Source organism: Hordeum vulgare, chromosome 7H (genome assembly GCF_904849725.1).
Source record: "Hordeum vulgare subsp. vulgare chromosome 7H, MorexV3_pseudomolecules_assembly, whole genome shotgun sequence".
NCBI classification, from domain to species: domain Eukaryota; kingdom Viridiplantae; phylum Streptophyta; class Magnoliopsida; order Poales; family Poaceae; genus Hordeum; species Hordeum vulgare.
In genome coordinates this window covers 303,263,280-303,280,261 of record NC_058524.1, presented here as the reverse complement: position 1 = coordinate 303,280,261, position 16,982 = coordinate 303,263,280, and positions in this window count along the sequence as shown.

Below are 16,982 nucleotides of genomic sequence, written 5' to 3'. Positions count from 1 at the left end.
GCCACCCCTCACCTCTTATGTTACAAGATGGGGCATCGATGCCACAATGTCAGCCCACTACAGAACCTCCTCTATGGTTCGACTGCCTTCCCGACTATTGGTATTTCCATACCCAAGTGACTTATATGGTCGAGTGGTCGACTGTCATCCGAGTGGATGAAATGTACTTGTCCGAGTGGATCCGTACCGAGTGGATTAGATGTTGTCGCGATGCAGTCAGATTTTCCCTTCAGTACTTAAACTAATAATGAGGTGCCCTTGGATAGGATGTATAGGTGAGGCCTATGACCCTACCCTAAGGCTATATCCCAGTCATTAGCCCCCGAATGGATTAGGGTCCGAGTGGTGAAGGTGTCGATGTAAATCTTATAGCAGCAGACCGAACTTGAACGTGCTTCAGGCCTTGCAGAGTTGTGTGCCGATTGAAGTCTTCATCATTGGCCCTGATCGATTCCGCTAAGTAGTACGTCCGAGTGAACTTGAGAATTGAACTAGATCCGAGTGACCAACAGGATCTTGAGACTCTGAGTGATTGCTGGTATTCGGTTGGAATCTGTTGAATCTGTTGAACTTGAATGTTGTTGTTGGACCTGACCAAGCCGAATGCTTCTTTTTTGTATTTCTCTTCTAGTGGGGGCACACTCAGTGCACCCACTCGGTGTAGTCCCCGAGCCTTTGTCGGACTAGATGAGTCCGGCAGAGGGTTTAAGTCTTCTAGTGCTCGTCATGTTGAATCTGCATTATATGATTTCTGGATCAAAGTCAAGTCTGTGAGTGTATTTTTTAACTTAGGCGATACGGGGTCGCAGCTAAGTCCCTGAGTGTGGAGCGTGTCCGTACTCGGAGTATTTTTTAACTTTAGGCGATAGGGAGTCATAGCTAAGTCCCCGAGTGTGGAGCGTGTCCATACTCGGAGTAGTTTTTAACTTTAGGCGATACAGAGTCGCAGCTAAGCTCCCGAGTGTGGAGCGTGTCCATACTCGGAGTAGTTTTTAACTTAGGCGATACGGAGTCACAGCTAAGCCCCCGAGTGTGGAGCTTGTCCATACTCGGAGTAGTTTTTAACTTAGGCGATAAGGAGTCGCAGCTAAGCCCCCGAGTGTGGAGCGAGTCCATGCTCGGAGTAGTTTTTAACTTAGGCGATACCGAGTCGCAGCTAAGTCCCCGAGTGTGGAGCATGTCCGTACTCAGAGTTGTTTTTAACTTAGGCGATACAGAGTCGCAGCTAGGTTCCAAAGTGTGGAGCGTGTCCGTACTCGGAGTAGTTTTAACTTAGGCGATACGGAGTCACAGCTAAGTTCCCGAGTGTGGAGCGTGTCCGTACTCGGAGTAGTTTTAACTTAGGCGATACAGAGTCGCAGCTAAGTTCCCGAGTGTGGAGCGTGTCCGTACTCGGAGTAGTTTTTAACTTAGGCGATACGGAGTCGCAGCTAAGCTCACGAGTGTGGAGCATATCCGTACTCGGAGTAGTTTTTAACTTAGGCGATACGGAATCGCAGCTAAGCCAAGCGGTGCCGCGCGGGGCGGCCGAGTGATGAAGACGTGCCACACAGAGTGGCGATGCGCGGGGCATCTGAGTGAGGTAGACGAGTCCGGCTGAGTGGCAACGCGCGGGGCGGCCAAGTGATGAAGATGTGCCACACGGAGTGGCAATGCGCGGGGCATCCGAGTGAGGTAGACGAGTCCGACTAAGTGGTAACGCGCGGGGCGGTCAAGTGATGTATGTCGAGGAGGCGTCCGACCCACTGACGACACACGGGGCAGCCATGTCTACTACGTCACCGAAGGGGCTTCCAAACACGTAAAAATGCATGGATGATCGTTGCGGCGACTGATCCTGAGTAGCGACGAGGATGCCGCACGGATGCGTCAAGTGATTGCGTAACATGTGTATGACAAATAGCACAAGCCAGCATAAAAATTTATCAAAGTAATTTGACCTTTTCTAAAATAGTTTGTGTAAATAACACCCGTAGACACCGAGTGGGTGTGCCAGGTACTTGTACTTGTGCAGGATCCGACTGTACTTATGCAAGTGAAGGATCCGACTGAGCTCGTTTGAGTACTGGACCCAAACGAAGCGGAAGTGAAGTGTTCCTGCATAAAAATAAACAACCAAGCGCAGAGGTACACTCGGAGGCGTGGCCTCCGAGTGAACGTCATGTGCGACTTCCTCGACACTCGATGATGCGGAAACAACCATTTAATTAAATGTAGAGTATGAAGAATGACTTAGCTGCCTGATGGCGCACGAGTGGCAAGTGACGAAGGAGCGTCCAACTGAGTAACGGTGCGCGAAGCGGCCGAATGACGAAGGAGCGTTGAGTTGACTGACGGCGCGCGGAGCGATCGAGTGACGAAGGAGTGTCCGGTCGAGTGACGGCGTGCGGGGCGACCGAGTGTCGAAGGAGCATCCGGTCGAGTGACGGCGCGCGGGGCGACTGAGTGTCGAAGGAGCGCCCAGTCGAGCGATGACGCGGAGCTGCCGAGTGACGAAGGGGCGTCCAGTTGACTGACGACGCGCGTGGCGACTGAGTGACGAAGGAGCGTCGAGTTGAGGGACAGCGCGGTGCTGCCGAGTGACAAAGGAGCGTCCAGTTGAGTGACAGCGTGTGATACGTCTCAAACGTATCTATAATTTTTGATGGTTTCACGTTGTTATCCTGTCAACTTTGGATGTTCTATATGCCTTTTATATCTTTTTTGGGACTAACTTATTAATACAGTGCCAAGTGCCAGTTCCTGTTTTTTCTGTGTTTTTGACTCTTTTCAGATCTGATTTTGGAACGGAGTCCAAATGGAATAAAATCCCCGAAATTTTTCCAAAACAGAAGAAGATCGGGGGACTTGAGGGCCAAGGCAGGGCCCCCACAGGGAGCCCACAAGCTCTGTTGCCGCGGCCAGGGGGGCCCGCAGCAACCAGGCTTGTGGCCTCCGTGGTGCTGCCCTGCCCTAGCTCTTTGGCCTATAAATTCCCTAAAATCGCAGAAAAAATCAGGGCATCCACGAAAACACTTTTCCGCCGTCGCAAGCTTCCGTTTCCACAAGATCTCATCTGGATACCCTTCCCGGTGCCCTGTCGGAGGGGACTTTGGAGTTGGAGGGCTTCTACATGAACATCATCGCCTCCCAATGACTCGTGAGTAGTCCACTTCAGAACTACGGGTCCGTAGTTAGTAGCTAGATGGCTTCTTCTCTCTCTTGGATCTTCAATACAAAGTTCTCCATGATCTTCATGGAGATCTATCCGATGTAATCCTCTTTGGCGGTGTGTTTGTCGAGATCCGATGAATTGTGGATTTGTGATCAGATTATCTATGGTTTATATTTGAGTCTTTGTTGATTTCTTATATGGATGATTTGATATGCTTGTAAGTCTCTCCGAGTCTTGGGTTTTGTTTGGCCAACTAGATCTATGATTCTTGCAATGGGAGAAGTGCTTGGTTTTGGGTTCATACCGTGTGGTGACCTTTCCCAGTGACAGAAGGGGCAGCAAGGCACGCATCGTGTTGTTGCCATCAAGTGTACCAAGATGGGCTTTCATCATAGATATGAGATTGTCCATCTACATCATGTCATCTTGCTTAAGGCATTACTCTGTCCTTTTGAACTTAATACACTAGATGCATGCTGGATAGCGATCGACGTGTGGAGTAATAGTAGTAAATGCAGAAAGTATCGGTCTACTTGGTTTGGACGTGATGCCTATAGATATAATCATTACCATAGATAACGTCACGACTTTGCGCGGTTCTATCAATTGCTCGACAGTAATTCGTTCACCCACCATCTACTTGCTTTCATGAGAGAAGCCACTAGTGAACACTACGGCCCCCGGGTCTATTCACAACTATAGTCTCCACTTTCACTTTTACTTTGCTATGTTTACTCTTTGCTTTCAGTTCTCACTTTGCAAACAATCTATAAGGGATTGACAACCCCTTCATAGCATTGGGTGCAAGTTCTTTGTGTTTGTGCAGGTAATTGTGACTTGACGTGATCCTCCCACTGGATCGATACCTTGGTTCTCAAACTGAGGGAAATACTTACCGCCGCTGTGCTACATCACCCTTTCCTCTTCAAGGGAACACCAACACAAGGCTCCAAGGCCGCGGGGAAATCCTTTGCATATTTGCCAAGGAAGTCCCTATAGGCGTAGCCCGTAGCAGCAGGATTCCTGGTGCCATTCTCAGGGAAGGTCTGTTGTCGCGGTAGCACAAGGATTTGTGGCGCCGTTGCCGGGGAGGAGAGATCAATCAAGATCTATCCAAGTAGGTGTCACAAACTCATCTCTTGCATTTACCTTTTTTGCGAGTTGCCTCTCGTTTTCCTCTCCCCCACTTCACATTTGCCGTTTTCATTTGCCTTTCTCCCTTGCCGTTTTCATTTGCCTTTTTGCCTTTCTCCTTTGCCGTTTTATTTTGCCTTTTTGCCGTTCTCTTTTGCCCGTTTCACTCGCTTACTTCCTGCTCGTTTGTGTGTGGGATAGTCCATCAATGGCTAGACCCACTACTCCAAACGATACCCCTGAGAACGGAGTCCTGAATTTCAAGCAAATTGAGGAAGAAAATTTAAAGGACGCTTGGTACAGGATTTCCAATGCTCAAAGTATATCTACTCGTAAGCAATCCACTACCGTTCTTCTTCGCAATTTTTATGTTGGAATCTCTCCTTGGAATAGGTATATTCTTGATACCATCATAGGTGGGAATTTTTTGGGGAGCCATACTTTTGACTCCTATGGAGCTATCATGAATTTGGTAGGCTCACCCCCACTCATGGTTAATGGAACTACCTTGACCTTGGAACACGTGATGCAAAGGCTTGACGCCATTGAAAGAAAAATTGCCACAATTGAACTTATTGAGGGTTTGGATAGAAAGATCCACAATCAAATTACTCAGTATGGATCTAAAGTGGGAATGGTTTTAAAAAATTTAAGGGAGAAGGAACCTATAGTTAATGATTCCTCTAGAATTGGCAAACTAGAAGATGTCATAACCAATTTGGGTTCCGCTTTTGCCGTTGTGCAAAATACTCCAAATCTCACTCTCAAAAAGACCGTAAAGTATGTTTTTGTTCCTAAAGCTAGTGGTGAGTCATCCAATAAAGATGAAGATCTTAAGATGATAAATGATCATGCTACTTATGGTTTGAGCACCAAAGATGACTATACGTGATTCCGTCACCTTTTGCCTAGCTAAGGGCGTTAAACAATAGCGCTTGTTGGGAGGCAACCCAATGAATCTATCCTTTTTCTTTCTGTTTTGTGTTTTCCACACTTTCATAATTCTGTGATGATTGTGCTTTTTGTGTTTCTTTGGCATTTGTGCCAAGTAAAATCGTTATGATTAGTCTTGGGGATGATCGTTTGGTCATGCTGGAAAAGACAGAAACTTTCTGCTCATGAAAAGAATTGTCATTTTTTTCTGTAAGAGATTTTGAGTTGATTTTTTTTGCTGCTGATTGCTACGAAAATTATTCAGACTGTCCTAATTTGTCAGATTTTGTGAAGAACCAGAAATATACGAAGTATAAAGATTGCTACAGACTGGTCTGCTGTTAACAGATTCTGTTTTTGTTGAGTTGGTTGCTTATTTTGATGAAACTATGGATAGTATCGGGGTGTATTAGCCATGGAAGATTGAAAATACAGTAACCCAACATCAACATAAGTAGAATTTAAGTTTGCTACAGTACCTAAGGAAGTGGTGGTTTGCTTTCTTATACTAATGTTATCACGAGTTTCTGTTTAAGTTTCGTGTTGTGAAGTTTTCAAGTTTTGGGTGAAGTTCTTATGGACAAAGAGATAAAGAGTGGCAAGAGCTCAAGCTTGGGGATGCCCAAGGCACCCCAAGTTGATTCAAGGATATCATAAAAGCCTAAGCTTGGGGATGCCCCGGGAAGGCATCCCCTCTTTCGTCTTCGATCCATCGGTAACGTTACTTGGGGCTCTATTTTTATTCACCACATGTTATGTGTTTTTGCTTGGAGCGTCTTGTATCGTAGGAGTCTTTTATTTTCGTTGTGTCACAATCTTCCTTGTTGCACACCTAGAGAGAGTAACATGCACTCACCGTGATTTTGTCGAGCTTCACTTATATCTTTTGGTTAGACAATTCAGCTCACATGTGCTTCACTTATATCATTTGAGCTAGTTGATTTTGCTATATGTGCTTCACTTATATCTTTTAGAGCACATCGGTGCGTGGCTTTGTAGTTGATCCATGCTTTGAAAGTAGTCTCAAAAAGGGGTAGTTATCCAAAGGGATATGAAAACTTCCACCTTCATGTGCATTGAATAGTTAGAGAAGTTTGATTCATCTCAATTAGTTTTGAGTTGTGGTTGTGGTAATATTGAAGTTATATTAGTAAGGTGTTGTGGATCTAGAAATACTTGTGTTGAAGTTAGTGATTCCCGTAGTATGCACGTATGGTGAACCGCTATGTGATGAAGTCTGAGCATGATTAGTATATTGATTATCATCCTTTGTGTGGCGGTCAGGATCGTGCGATGGTTTATACCTACCAACCCTTCCCCTAGGAGTATGCGTTGAATGCTTTGTTTCGATTACTACTAAAACTTTTGCAACAAGTATATGAGTTCTTCATGACTAATGTTGAGTTCATGGTTTAGATGCACTTTCACCTCCCACCATCACTATCTTCTCTAGTGCCGTGCAACTTTCGCCGGTGCACAAAACCCACCATTAGCCTCCCTCAAAACAGCCACCATACCTACCTACTATGGCTTTTTCAAAGCCATTCCGAGGTATATTACCATGCAACTACCACCATGACATGTGCCACCGCTTCTACATTGCCATTGCATGATCATAAGATAGCTAGCATGATGTTCCCATTGATGTCTATGCCATGCTAGATCATTGTCACGGTACACTACCGAAGGCATTCCATATAGAGTCATCATTGCTCTAAGTTTTGAGTTGTAAGTGTGATGATCATCATTGATGGAGCATTGTCCCATGTAGGAAATAAAAGAGGCCAAAGATGCCCACCAAAAAAAAGGGGGCCAAAGAGCCCACAAAAAAAAACGAGAGAAAAAGAGAGAAGGGACAATGCTACTATCTTTCCACACTTGTGCATATTAAGCACCATGATCTTCATGATTGAGAGTCTCTCGTTTTGTCACCACCATATAGCTAGTGGGAAAGTTTCATTATATAACTTGGCTTGTATATTCCAATGATAGGCTTCCTCAAAATTGCCTTAGGTCTTCGTGAGCAAGCAAGTTGGATGCACACCCACTAGTTTTCCTTAAGAGCTTTCACATACTCTTAGCTCTAGTGCATCATTTGTATGGCAATCCCTACTCATTCACGTTGATATCTATTGATGAGCATCTCCATAGCTCATTGATATGCCTAGTCAATGTGACCATCTTCTCCTTGTTTGTCTTGCAACCTCCACTACACTCCACACCACTTATAGTGCTAAAACAATGGCTCACGCTCATGTATTGCGTGAGAGTTGAAAAAGTTTGAGAAAGTAAAGGTGTGAAAACAATTACTTGGCCAATCCCGGGGTTGTGCATGGTTTCACGCTGTTATCTTGTCAACTTTGGATGTTTTATATACCTTTTATATTTTTTTGGGACTAACTTATTAATTTAGTGCCAAGTGCCAGTTCCTGATTTTTCTGTATTTTTGACTCTTTTCAGATCTGATTTTGGAACGGAGTCCAAACGGAATAAAATCCCCGAAATAAATTTTTCGAGAACAGAAGAAGATCGGGGGACTTGAGGGCCAAGGCAGGGGCCCACAGGGAGCCCACAAGCCTTGTTGCCGCGGCCAGGGGGGGTCGCGGCAACCAGGCTTGTGGCCTCCCTAACGCTCCCCTGCCCTAGCTCTTTGGCCTATAAATTCCCTAAAATCGCAGAACAAATCAGGGCATCGACGAAAACACTTTTCCGCCGCCGCAAGCTTCCGTTTCCGCAAGATCTCATCTAGAGACCCTTCCCGGTGCCCTGTCGGAGGGGACTTTGAAGTTGGAGGACTTCTACATCAACATCATCGCCTCTCCAATGACTCGTGAGTAGTCCACTTTAGACCTACGGGTCCGTAGTTAGTAGCTAGATGGCTTCTTCTCTCTCTTGGATCTTCAATACAAAGTTCTCCATGATCTTCATGGAGATCTGTTTGATGTAATCCTCTTTGGCGGTGTGTTTGTCGAGATCCGATGAATTGTGGATTTGTGATCAGATTATCTATGATTTATATTTGAGTCTTTGTTGATTTATTATATGCATGATTTGATATCCTTGTAAGTCTCTCCGAGTCTTGGGTTTTGTTTGGCCAACTAGATCTATGATTCTTGCAATGGGAGAAGTGCTCGGTTTTGGGTTCATACTGTGTGGTGACCTTTCCCAGTGACAGAAGGGGCAGCAAGGCACACATCGTGTTGTTTCCATCAAGGGTAACAAGATGGGATTTCATCATAGATATGAGATTGTCCATCTACATCATGTCATCTTGCTTAAGGCGTTACTCTGTTCTTTTGAACTTAATACACTAGATGCATGCTGGATAGCGGTCGACGTGTGGAGTAATAGTAGTAGATGTAGAAAGTATCGGTCTACTTGTTTTGTACTTGATGCCTATAGATATAATCATTGCCATAGATAACGTCACGACTTTGCGCAGTTCTATCAGTTGCTCGACAGTAATTCGTTCACCCACCGTCTACTTGCTTTCATGAGAGAAGCCACTAGTGAACACTACAGCCCCCGTGTCTATTCACAACTATCGTCTCCACTTTCACTTTTACTTTGCTTTGTTTACTCTTTGCTTCCAGTTCTCACTTTGCAAACAATCTATAAGGGATTGACAACCCCTTCATAGCGTTGGGTGCAAGCTCTTTGTGTTTGTGCAGGTACTTGTGACTTGACGCGATCCTCCCACAGGATCGATACCTTGGTTCTCAAACTGAGGGAAATACTTACCGCCGCTGTGCTACATCACCCTTTCCTCTTTAAAGGAATACCAACGCAAGGCTCCAAGGCCGCGGGGAAATCCTTTGCATATTTGCCAAGGAAGTCCCTATAGGCGTAGCCCGTAGCAGCAGGATTCCTGGCGCCGTTGTCAGGGAAGGTCTGTTGTCGCAGTAGCAGCGCGCGGGGCGACCAAGTGGCGAAAGAGCTTCTCGCCGAGTGATGGTGCGTGGGGCGGCCAAGTAACTACGCGCGGGGCAGCCGAGTCGAAAATGTTGTCGTTGAGGCGCCCGACCAAGTGACGGCACACGAAACGATTGATTCTAGCATGTCATCGAGAATGATGCACAGAGGCGTCCAGGTGACTTGTGTATGAAATATAACACAATCCATGATAAAAAATTCTCGAAGTAATCTAATGTTTGTTGAAATGATTCGTGTAAATTGCACCCATAGACGCCCACTTGGTGTCATAGACAACCGCTGGTTGTGCCAGGTGCTTGTTGGTCAAAACCAGCAAGAATCTAAAGGGTGAAGGATCCGACTGAACTTGTGAAAGTGAAGGATCCGACATGAAGATAAAGAACCGAGCACAGAAGTACATCCAGAGGTGTGGCCTCCCAATGAACATCATATGCGACTTACTTGACACTCGGTAATGCCTAAATAATTATTTAAATGAATGCAGTGTGCGAAGAATGACTTAGCTGGCTAACGACGCGCGGGGCGTTCGAGTGACGACGGAGCATCCAGTTGAGCGACGGCGCGCAGAGCGATCGAGTGACGATGGGGTGTCTCGTGGAGTGGTGATGCACGGAGCTGTCGAGTGATGACGACGCGTCCAACATAGTAGTCGGGGCGGCCGAGTGGCGATGGAGCACCCGACTGAGTGGCGATGCGTGGGGCGACCAAGTGACGAAGACGTGCCTCACCGAGTGGCGATGCGCGGAGCTGCCAAGTGATGACGACGCGTACAATAGAGTGACGGCGCGCGGGGCGGCCGAGTGATGATGGAGCGTCCAGCTGAGTGACGATGCGTGGAGCTACCAAGTGACGAAGGACTGTCTCGCCGAATGGCAATGCGCGGAGCTGCCGAGCGATGACGACGCGTCCAGTAGAGTAACGACGCGCGGGGCGGCCGAGTGACGATGGAGCGTCCAGCCGAGTGATGATGCATGGTGCTGCTGAGTGATCTGCATGTTGATCGTGTAAACGCAAATTTTATCTGCATGTCATCGTGTTTGTAGCTTGAACGGAATGTCTGTCCGAGTAAACTGTTATTCGGAGACGACCACGAATGAGTGACCCTGCAAATTAGTAGCAAGCATAGTTCCCAATATTTTTGGGTGGTACAGATGTTAAATTACAAGGAATAAAGCATTCGTGAGAACAGTGTGATGGAAGTTTTGCATGCAGCAATTCCGGAATTGATGCGATCATACCCCACCTTATGAGCCATTTAATGAGGCCTTTACGAGGCATTGAACGGCCACGTCATTCCGTTACCATTTTTCCTGCATGCGGTTAATTAATCAAGTAAAAGACCCACGTAATGGATGCACTTACGAGGCACTGAACGACCACCCGTTACAGGACAAGGCTGATTCGTAGGTTGTCATCACAGCACGCCTCGATTGAGGAGACCCTTGCTGATGACCGGTGAAGGAGGAAGGAGTGTTGCGTGCGTGCGCCGCGTCGGCCATGAGCCTCAACTGCGAAGGTCGCCGCCGAGCAGCCGATAACACAAGGTCGGAGTCGACGACGAGACGAACGACATTGACGGCTGTGTGTGTGCTCAACAACAACAACAACGAGCCGATAACAAAGACGATGAGGCTGACGGCGTCGGAGGCCGCGCCCGGTAACGACGAAGCGGGCGGTGCCAGAGCCGCGCGTGGCGACGATGAAGCGGCCGACGCCGGAGGCCGCGCGTGGCAACGACGAAGCGAGCGGTGCCAGAGCCGCGTGTGACGACGATGAAGCGGCCGACACCGGAGGCCACGCATGGCGACGACGAAGCGGGCTGTTCTAGAGCCGCGCGTGGCGACGATGAAGTGGTTGGCGCCAGAGGCCGCGTGTGGCGACGATGAAGCGGCCGACGTCGGAGGCCGCTCGTGGAGACGACGAAGCGGGCGGTGCCAGAGCCGCGCGTGGCGACGATGAAGCGGCCGACGTCGGAGGCCGCGCGTGACGACGATGAAGCGGACACCGTCGGCGGCCAGAAATCGATCTGCCGCTCGTGGTTGAAGAAATAACCATATGCATCATGGCTCAATATACGCTATGTCCCATGGTGGGCGCCAACTGTCGTGATAACGATTTCGACAATAGAAAGGGGGTAGGATAACGGAGCCTGATCTATCGAGATGCACATGGGTGACATGATGGTTTTAGCGACTTCGGGCCTCTCACAGTAGAGATAACAACCCTACGTCTCGTGCTCCGGAGAGGCTTTGTTTTATCTGTCATGGACATGAGTTACATGGTATAGAGAGAGAGAGCCAGAGCTCTAGGGAAAGAATGAGTCCGCATGGGGAGAAGAAGTTGGTCCCTAGCTATGTGGAGGGGGTGGCTTAAAAAGAGTGTGCCACCCCTCACCTCTTATGTTACAAGATGGGGCATTGATACCGCAGTGTCAGCCCACTATAAAACCTCCTCTATCCTTCGACTGCCTTGCCGACTGTTGGTATTTGCATACCTGAGTGAGTCATACAGTCGAGTGGTTGATTGTCATCTGAGTGTATGCAATGTACTTGTCCGAGTGGATCCGTACCGAGTGGATTAGATGTTGTCACGATCCAGTCGGATTTTTCCTTGTAGTCCTTAAACTAATAATGATGTGTCTTTGGGTAGGACGTATATGTCAGGCCTATGACCCTATCCTAAGGCTATATCCCCGTCACTGGATAAACGGTGCTATTGTTAAAAGTTAGGTGTAGCGTCGTAGCAATAGCGCGGGCCTCTACTGATAGTTTAAAAACCTGCGCTACTGCTAGGGTTTTCCCTAATAGTGATGGGAGTGTGGGACTAGGATGCAGGCTAGCCGTGGTGCGCGCGAGCTTGGGCGACGATGCTGCACAACATCTACGGCGAGGGGAGGAAGGGGAGAATGTACGTGAGAGGAGCCGATGTCTAGGAAAAGAAGGAGCGGTTCACAACAAAATGGTGTTAGGGATCTGTATCACATTTCGGATGCAAGTTTGAAAGATTGCTCTGGTATGACCGCAACACCAATGAGTGGCAAGGTGTGCGTGTGCACGGTGCATAACAAGATCATCTCGACGCTCCCTTTCACCTCCTCTAGCTCCTTGCTCGCTTTTCCCACCATCCCCGATGAGGTGTGTGCTTTACGTGTACTTCCTCCGTCCGGTGAAGAGTGTATATTTGACTTTAAAATTTCTCTAAAAAAATGTACTTTTATCTTTCCAATGCATTTTAAAGTAGAAAAAATGCTTCTCTTTCATCATACGGTAATCAAGACCAATAACATTTTATACATAGTCTTTATAATTTTTACATGCACTTAACTCATTGGAGTTGAATAATTAAAGACGAGAGAGATGGTGGCTTCCACCTTTTTAATACATTTTTTATTCCACTTCATAATTTATTTTAAAATATCTATATATACACTCTTCACCGGACGGAGGAAGTAGTCATTAACTCTTAATCATCATGTGAGTGAGACAACCAAACACGCTTTTGGGATGCCAAGACCCCATATGCATGCAATCAAACAAAATGCAAACAACGTATTTTACCCTAAATTTCCTCAACCCGGCCCTCCTCAGCGACTCGTATTTTTCCTCTCAACTAGGCTGTGCTCACAAAGTGACCAAACGCACCCTTTGTCGTTTCTGCTGCGTATTATAGCCCAAGGACTATGTGGTAATAAATACTCATGTTACATCATGACATGTGATTTTGTGGTATTTAATCGAGTACTGCGTGTGCTAGTTAGGCTGTTCATAGTGGGAAGTAACATATAGTAAATATCATGCATATGTTACTATTATACTCCATCCGTTCCTAAATATAAGACCTTTTAGAGATTACACTATGAACTATATACGGATGTATATAGACATATTTTAAAGTACAGATTCACTCATTTTGCTCCGTATGTAGTCTATAGTGTAATCTCTAGAAGGTCTTATATTTAGAAACGGAGAAAGTATGATACTACCTTCATAGTGCATAGTATCATAAAATAGTATCATAGGTGATCTCATTTATTGACATGCATGACACATACTAGCATATCATTTAACATGATACGGTATCTACCTATGTTACTCCAACCCTCTCTCTTTTCTTTAATTATTTGCCACATCACCATATTTGTCAGTCCCAAGACTATGTTACTAGCTATGATACCCCCATTATGGCCAGCCTTACTGTTCTAGGAATAGCATAAAAGGACACGAGATTCAGATCCTTATCAGAACGAGATCGTAATCATAATCACACAACTACAATCTAATCGATACATAGCTCTAATTTGTTCACCAGGCTTGCGATATAATCTAATCGATGCTACTTTGGAAGTTATGGACCCAATATGTTTATCTTGTTGTTTCAACCTCAATCCAACATTTTAATTTTTGTTTACAGTCACAATCTTTAAATCATTGCAATCAATAATTTCTTCCATACGTTACATTATTCCTTGTAACTAGTAAGGCGAGCCAGCTTGACAACCTCGAAAAACACTTCTTTATAGTAGTCTGATGTGAAGCATTCATCAGACCCATCGTAAGTCATCGATTTGTTTTTTGATCTCGCGGCTGCGAGGTACTCTCAAATCATGCGCTAGAACAAAGCATCCGTTTTTTCTAGCCCAAGTCCCATAATTATCTCCCTAATTAATCACCGCGAACTAACCCTCCTTATCATCTCGTATGTCCGTCTGTGCTATGTGCCGAGCCCAGCATGCCTCTTCCCCCTAGCAACCTCCGCCTCACCTCGCCGTTGCGCCATCCTGTTCGGTGGCTGTGCAGGGGTTGTGGGGCTGGCCCACCACCTTCCCACCGGAGAGCTTGTGACCTTCCTCGTCGTCGTGCATAACTTCCTCCGGATCAGCTGTGCTTTACCTGCAGCACTGGTCTCGGTTGGGGAACGAGGCTAGCATGAGTGGATGCAACAGGATTCCCAATCCCATCATCATCCGATCTAGGGTCAGTTGATTCCTAGAATAATTTTGTTCCGGGATTTCTTTTATATCTCCTCTATATAATGTTTTAGATGTAGAGGACGGAGGTCATTCTCCTTTTCTAAAAAAAATATATAATGTTTTGGTTTATCCCGATACAACTTCATTCTGATCTTTGTGTTTCTTTTGAGCTAGAAAATTGCTTCCATTGGGCAACCGAAAATCAGGTAATGTTGTATGTATGGGACACGAAAACATGCATCCTTTTGTTGGCCACCACCTTAGTATGTTTTGCATTATAAATGTTTTATCTTCCAATAAAAAATAGTAATATTGAGCTGCCATGTTTTCACGCTTCTTAGAAATTGTCATATTTTGCTTAACGTCGATGAATTTGCTTCCATTCGATTGAAATTGTAATTTATTCATGAAACACAATTACTAGCCTCTATCCTGGTGCCAATATGTTTTTATGCCTCTAGTTTTTCTTTTATATATGTTGTGAGAAAATGAAGATATTGCTTCCTACCAACAATGCTTCATCTAGTTTCTTGGATATGATTCTATGGTGATTTTTTTTGCTTCCACCATTGCAAGCGTGTGCTACTTTCTTGTCCAAACATTTTGCAACAACAATTATTATCCGATTTTAGTGTATGTTTCAACCACCGCTATTGTCCGCTTCAACCAATACCAGTGTTGCTTTTGTTCATGAATTTTATTATAAAACCATTTTCCTTTTTTCGTGGATTTTTGTATCAACCACTAAATTTTGTGCTTCCTTCTTTCTCACTGAATTTTCAGTTGTATAGATTCCAAATGATGATGTAATGTCTCGACTGCTAGTCCAACCGGGCTCTAAGGTGTCGGTTCTACAGCGAGCAACGTAGAGCTCGTGGCACACACAAATATTATCACAAACAGATTGCCGGTCACCGCTATGTCGACTACGACAATATGAAAATAAAATTGTAACAGTAATTTACTTTTGTAGTAAAATGAATTTGTAGTTTGTGTTCACATTGTATTAGTTTGTTTCAATGCACCAGTATACATGTGGAGCGCTCCCACATAATTTCTTTGTGAAGCAAAAAAACTTTTAATACAAAAAATATCATTTTGTTTGCAATTTTATTACTACATTGGTTGGAAGAAAATTTATAGTTGATGGAAGCAAGAGATTGATGCTTTTGAAACAAGTGCAAATATTTTTCCTATTTAGGGAAACAAATCACTGTTTTGTTGAATGAATTCCCTACAATGGAATAATGCTTTCGACACAGAATATTTTCTACTCAGATATAGTTTTATTTTATATGGATGCAAACATTACAAACGAAGCTGGAAGCAAATATTGATGTGCAGAAGATACCCACTGTCATACATAGTGCGTCCTTAATCGATGAAAATCTGTTATGCACTAGCAGTAAATTTTCCTATTATCTAGTGGCCAGTTTAAAAAATTGTAAAATATAAAAAAGTATACGAAGCATTAGAAGTTCTGAATGAAGCAGCTAATTTATAGTATACCAAAAAATGTGTCCACAAAACATAGTTTTTCTGGGTAGAAAACAATTATTTTAAAAATATTGGATTGAATCAAATTTCCATCACAAAGGAAGCAAATTATTATATCCATGGCAGCATTGTTTTTTATGGAACTATGGAAAAATACTTTGTTGTACTGGAAGAAAAATAATGAAGTTGGAAGCATGGACATGGATGGATGACGCAGTGTACAATATATCAATCGTTTGTTAGGGGTACACGGTATATCACACGTTGATTAACGGAAGCGTAGATTCATGTATCATGCATGTAAGCTAACTATCATCCTACGTGACATCAAGCCCAAGTACTATACTCACATATAGAAAGCAAGAAGTCCGATGGATGCGGGAACCATTATGACGAAGCACTCAATTACCGCGGAACAAATTAGCGGCCTGACTACTAGTACATCGGACGTCCACGATGCTTTGGCTCGAAGGGTCAAGTACTAGTCTGATTACGAGCAAAATATCAGTAGTCTGATGCATAGCGTTGTCCGACAACCTCACTCGTTACGTTGGAGATCAAGAAAGTTCTTTAACTCTCTATCGACACCAATCATTAGGTGTAGATCAAGTGGTCTTGTTGGTTCGCTAAATACTCATGAAGGAAAATACAAGCTTTTAAAAAAAACATCATCAACTTTATTAATTTTAAACAATTGTTACATCGTATATAAGAATAGATATAATATTTTTGAGAGGCTCCTCAATCCACTCTATCGTATCATAACTTTTTGCTAGTCTCGGGAGCTCATGAGTTACCTTGCTCGTTTCTCTATCGCAATGCTCAAAACTAGTAAACGAAAAATCACAAGCCATAAAAAAACAATCCTCGAAGATTGCAGCCGCTGCTCTTGCAGAGCATCTGTAACAGTCCGAGACCGACGCTCTAGAAGATTCTCCTTTTATTCCGCTGTCGCCGGGTTAATTATTGTTTGTCGCACTCATCATCGCATCATTCACATCATCAGCATTGCATCGGCACTCCGTTGCCGCGAGTTTTCGAAACCTGCATCCGTTATTAGTTGGTAGTTCTCTTCGTGTTCGTCGTTGTCCGTTTTGAGCCCCGCCACACACGCACGCGCCCGCGGCACCGTTAAAAGTATTGTTTTGAAAAGTGTGTATAAAATATCCTCGGACTGAGTTGTAACTTGGCGTGCGACCTTATTTTAATGTAGGTAGACAGCCTGCCAAATTTCGTCCCAATCGGAGTTTGTTTGATACCCGAACGGTTGACCGTAGCGGCATCGTCATCGGTTTGTCATCGGACTTTTTTGGTGTTTAAAAATCTTGCGCCGGGCTGCAAACCTCCCCCTCATCTCGTCCC